A 6000-nucleotide genomic window follows, 5' to 3' on the forward strand; every position below is an offset into this window, starting at 1 on the left:
CCAGGTTCCCTTGGAGAGTTCATCAATGAGATTGACGCCTTGATAAGTTCCTTTCCTGAGGATGGCTCACCCCTCACAGTTCTGGGGGACTTCAACCTCCCTACGTCTACCTTTGACTCATTTCTCTCTGCCTCCTTCTTTCCACTCCTCTCCTCTTTTGACCTCACCCTCTCACCATCCCCCCCTACTCACAAGGCAGGCAATACGCTTGACCTCATCTTTACTAGATGCTGTTCTTCTACTAATCTCACTGCAACTCCCCTCCATGTCTCCGACCACTACTTTGTATCCTTTTCTCTCTCGCTCTCCTCCAACACTACTCACTCTGCCCCTACTCAGATGGTAATGCGCCGTCGCAACCTTCGCTCTCTCTCTCCCGCTACTCTCTCCTCTTCCATCCTATCATCTCTTCCCTCTGCTCAATCCTTCTCCCTCCAATCTCCTGATTCCGCCTCCTCAACCCTCCTCTCCTCCCTTTCTGCATCCTTTGACTCTCTATGTCCCCTATCCTCCCGGCCGGCTCGGTCCTCCCCTCCAGCTCCGTGGCTTGATGACTCATTGCGAGCTCACAGAACAGGGCTCCGGGCAGCCGAGCGGAAATGGAGGAAAACTAGACTCCCTGCGGACCTGGCATTTTTTCACTCCCTCCTCTCTACATTTTCTTCATCTGTTTCTGCTGCTAAGGCCACTTTCTACCACTCTAAATTCCAAGCATCTGCCTCTAACCCTAGGAAGCTCTTTGCCACCTTCTCCTCCCTGCTGAATCCTCATACCCCCCCCCACCCCCCCCCTTCTCCCTCTCTGTGGATGACTTCGTCAACCATTTTGAAAAGAAGGTTGACGACATCCAATCCTCGTTTGTTAAGTCAAATGACACTGCTGGACCTACTCACACTGCCCTACCCTATGCTTTGACTTCTTTCTCCCCTCTCTCTCCAGATAAAAATCTTGCGACTTGTGACGGCCGGCCGCCCAACAACCTGCCCGCTTGACCCTATCCCCTCCTCTCTTCTCCAGACCATCTCCGGTGACCTTCTCCCTTACCTCACCTCGCTGATCAACTCATCCTTGACCGCTGGCTATGTCCCTTCCTTCTTCAAGAGAGCGAGAGTTGCACCCCTTCTCAAAAAACCAACACTCGATCCCTCTGATGTCAACAACTACAGACCAGTATCCCTTCTTTCTTTTCTCTCCAAAACTATTGAGCGTGCCGTCTTTAGCCAACTCTCTTGCTATCTCTCTCAGAATGACCTTCTTGATCCAAACCAGTCAGGTTTCAAGACTGGTCATTCAACTGAGACTGCTCTTCTCTGTTCACGGAGGCTCTCCGCACTGCTAAAGCTAACTCTCTCTCCTCTGCTCTTGTCCTTCTAGACCTGTCTGCTGCCTTTGATACTGTGAACCATCAGATCCTCCTCTCCACCCTCTCCGAGCTGGGCATCTCCGGCGCGGCTCACTCTTGGATTGCGTCCTACCTGACCGGTCGCTCCTACCAAGTGGCGTGGCGAGAAGCTGTCTCCGCACCACGTGCTCTCACCACTGGTGTCCCCCAGGGCTCAGTTCTAGGCCCTCTCCTATTCTCGCTATACACCAAGTCACTTGGCTCTGTCATATCCTCACATGGCCTCTCCTATCATTGCTACACAGACGACACACAACTAATCTTCTCCTTTCCCCCTTCTGATAACCAGGTGGCGAATCGCATCTCTGCATGTCTGGCAGACATATCAGTATGGATGACGGATCACCACCTCAAGCTGAACCTTGGCAAGACGGAGCTGCTCTTCCTCCCGGGGAAGGACTGCCCGTTCCATGATCTCGCCATCACGGTTGACAACTCCGTTGGGTCCTCCTCCCAGAGTGCGAAGAGCCTTGGCGTGACCCTGGACAACACCCTGTCGTTCTCCGCTAACATCAAGGCGGTGACCCGATCCTGTAGGTTCATGCTCTACAACATTCGGAGAGTACGACCCTGCCTTACACAGGAAGCGGCACAGGTCCTAATCCAGGCACTTGTCATCTCCCGTCTTGATTACTGCAACTCGCTGTTGGCTGGGCTCCCTGCCTGTGCCATTAAACCCCTACCACTCATCCAGAATGCAGCAGCCCGTCTGGTGTTCAACCTTCCCAAGTTCTCTCACGTCACCCCACTCCTCCGCACACTACACTGGCTTCCAGTTGAAGCTCGCATCTGCTACAAGACCATGGTGCTTGCCTACGGAGCTGTGAGGGGAACGGCACCTCCGTACCTTCAGGCTCTGATCAGTCCCTACACCCAAACGAGGGCATTGCGTTCATCCACCTCTGGCCTGCTGGCTCCCCTACCTCTGCTGAAGCACAGTTCCCGCTCAGCCCAGTCAAAACTGTTCGCTGCTCTGGCACCCCAATGGTGGAACAAGCTCCCTCACGACGCCAGGACAGCGGAGTCACTCACCACCTTCCGGAGACATTTGAAACCCCACCTCTTTAAGGAACACCTGGGATAGGATAAAGTAATCCACACAGTGCCACCCACAAAACAGAAGCAGGTCAACCACCAAAAGCATTTCCAATGCTCTCACCTCAATTTGCTTTATATATATATACGTATACACTACCGTTCAAAAGTTTGGGGTCACTTAAAAATGTCCTTGTTTTCTAAAGAAAAAAAAACAAATTTGTCCATTAAAATAACATCAAATTGATCAGAAATACAGTGTAGACATTGTTAATGTTGTAAATGGCTATTGTAGCTGGAAACGGCAGATTTTTTATGGAATATCTACATAGGCGTACAGAGGCCCATTATTAGCAACCATCGTCCTGTGTTCCAATGGCACGTTGTGTTTGCTAATCCAAGTTTATCATTTTAAAAGGCTAATTGATCATTAGAAAACCCTTTTGCAATTATGTTAGCACAGCTGAAAACTGTTGTGCTGATTAAAGAAGCAATAAAACTGGCCTTCTTGAGACTAGTTGAGTATCTGGAACATCAAATCAAATTAAATTTTATTGGCCACATGCGCCGAATACAACAGGTGCAGACATTACAGTGAAATGCTTACTTACAGCCCTTAACCAACAGTGCATTTATTTTTAACAAAAAAGTAAAAATAAAACAACAACAAAAAAAGTGTTGAGAAAAAGAGAGCAGAAGTAAAATACAATAACAGTAGGGAGGCTATATATACAGGGGGGTACCGGTGCAGAGTCATTGTGCGGGGGCACCGGCTAGTTGAGGTAGTTGAAGTAATATGTACATGTGGGCAGAGTTAAAGTGACTATGCATAAATAATTAACAGAGTAGCAGCAGCGTAAAAGGATGGGGTGGGGGGGGCAGTGCAAATAGTCCGGGTAGCCATGATTAGCTGTTCAGGAGTCATGGCTTGGGGGTAGAAGCTGTTGAGAAGTCTTTTGGACCTAGACTTGGCACTCCGGTACCGCTTGCCGTGCGGTAGCAGAGAGAACAGTCTATGACTAGGGTGGCTGGAGTCTTTGACAATTTTGAGGGCTTTCCTCTGACACCGCCTGGTATAGAGGTCCTGGATGGCAGGAAGCTTGGCCCCAGTGATGTACTGGGCCGTACGCACTACCCTCTGTAGTGCCTTGCGGTCGGAGGCCAAGCAGTTGCCATACCAGGCGGTGATGCAACCAGTCAGGATGCTCTCGATGGTGCAGCTGTATAATTTTTTGAGGATCTGAGGACACATGCCAAATCTTTTCAGTCTCCTGAGGGGGAATAGGCTTTGTCGTGCCCTCTTCACGACTGTCTTGGTGTGTTTGGACCATGATAGTTCGTTGGTGATGTGGACACCAAGGAACTTGAAGCTCTCAACCTGTTCCACTACAGCCCCGTCGATGAGAATGGGGGCGTGCTCAGTCCTATTTTTTTTCCTGTTGTCCACAATCATCTCCTTTGTCTTGGTCACGTTGAGGGAGAGGTTGTTGTCCTGGCACCACACGGCCAGGTCTCTGACCTCCTACCTATAGGCTGTCTCATCGTTGTCGGTGATCAGGCCTACCACTGTTGTGTCGTCGGCAAACCTAATGATGGTGTTGGAGTCGTGCCTGGCCATGCAGTCATGGGTGAACAGGGAGTACAGGAGGGGACTGAGCACGCACCCCTGAGGGGCCCCCGTGTTGAGGATCAGTGTGGCAGATGTGTTGTTACCTACCCTTACCACTTGGGGGCGGCCCGTCAGGAAGTCCAGGATCCAGTTGCAGAGGGAGGTGTTTAGTCCCAGGATCCTTAGCTTAGTGATGAGCTTTGAGGGCACTATGGTGTTGAATGCTGAGCTGTATTCAATGAATAGCATTCTCACGTAGGTGTTCCTCTTGTCCAGGTGGGAAAGGGCAGTGTGGAGTGCAATAGAGATTGCATAATCTGTGGATCTGTTGGGGTGGTATGCAAATTGGAGTGGGTCTAGGGTTTCTGGGATAATGCTGTTGATGTGAGCCATGACCAGCCTTTCAAAGCACTTCATGGCTACAGACGTCAGTGCTACGGGTCGGTAGTCATTTAGGCAGGTTATCTTAGAGTCCTTGGGCACGGGGACTATGGTGGTCTGCTTGAAACATGTTGGTATTACAGACTCAGTCAGGGACATGTTGAAAATGTCAGTGAAGACACTTGCCAGTTGGTCAGCACATGCTCGGAGTACACGTCCTGGTAATCCGTCTGGCCCTGCGGCCTTGTGAATGTTGACCTGCTTAAAAGTCTTACTCACATCGGCTACGGAGAGCGTGATCACATAGTCATCCGGAACAGCTGGTGCTCTCATGCATGCTTCAGTGTTGCTTAACTCGAAGCGAGTATAGAAGTGGTTTAGCTCGTCTGTAAGTCTTGTGTCACTGGGCAGCTTGCGGCTGTGCTTCCCTTTGTAGTCTGTAATAGTTTTCAAGCCCTGCCACATCCGACGAGCGTCAGAGCCAGTGTAGTACGATTCAATCTTAGTCCTGTATTGACTCTTTGCCTGTTTGATGGTTCGTCGGAGGGCATAGCGGGATTTCTTATAAGCGTCCGGGTTAGAGTCCCGCTCCTTGAAAGTGGCAGCTCTACCCTTTAGCTCAGTGCGGATGTTTCCTGTAATCCATGGCTTCTGGTTGGGGTATGTACGTACGGTCACTGTGGGGACGACATCATCGATGCACTTATTGATGAAGCCAGTGACTGATGTGGTGTACTCCTCAATGCTATCTGAAGAATCCCGGAACATGTTCCAGTCTGTGCTAGCAAAACAGTCCTGTAGTTTAGCATCTGTGTCATCTGACCACTTTTTTATTAACCGAGTCACTGGTGCTTCCTGCTTTAGTTTTTGCTTATAAGCAGGAATCAGGAGGATAGAGTTATGGTCAGATTTGCCAAATGGAGGGCGAGGGAGAGCTTTGTATGCGTCTCTGTGTGTGGAGTAAAGGTGGTCTAGAGTTTGTTTTCCTCTGGTTGCACATTTAACATGCTGGTAGAAATTAGGTAGAACGGATTTAAGTTTCCCTGCATTAAAGTCCCCGGCCACTAGGAGCGCTGCATCTGGATGAGCGTTTTCCTGTTGATTTATGGCCTTATACAGCTCATTCAGTGCAATCTTAATGCCAGCATTGGTTTGTGGTGGTAAATAGACAGCTATGAAAAATATAGATGAAAACTCTCTTGGTAAATAGTGTGGTCTACATTTTATCATAAGATACTCTACCTCAGGCGAGCAAAACCTCAAGACTTCCTTAGTATTTGATTTTGTGCACCAGCTGTTGTTTACAAATATACACAGACCGCCACCCCTTGTCTTACCGGAGTCAGCGGTTCTATCCTGCCGATGTAGCGTATAGCCCGCTAGCTGTATGTTATCCATGTCGTCGTTCAGCCACGACTCGGTGAAACATAATATATTACCGTTTTTAATGTCCCGTTGGTAGGATAACCATAATCTTAGGTCATCCAATTTGTTCTCCAATGATTGAAGATTGGCTAATAGGATTGATGGAAGAGGCAGTTTACTCGCTCGCCGTCGGATCCTTACAAGGCAC

Source organism: Coregonus lavaretus (assembly GCF_964263955.1).
Source record: "Coregonus lavaretus genome assembly, chromosome: 23".
Taxonomy (NCBI): Eukaryota; Metazoa; Chordata; class Actinopteri; order Salmoniformes; family Salmonidae; genus Coregonus; species Coregonus lavaretus.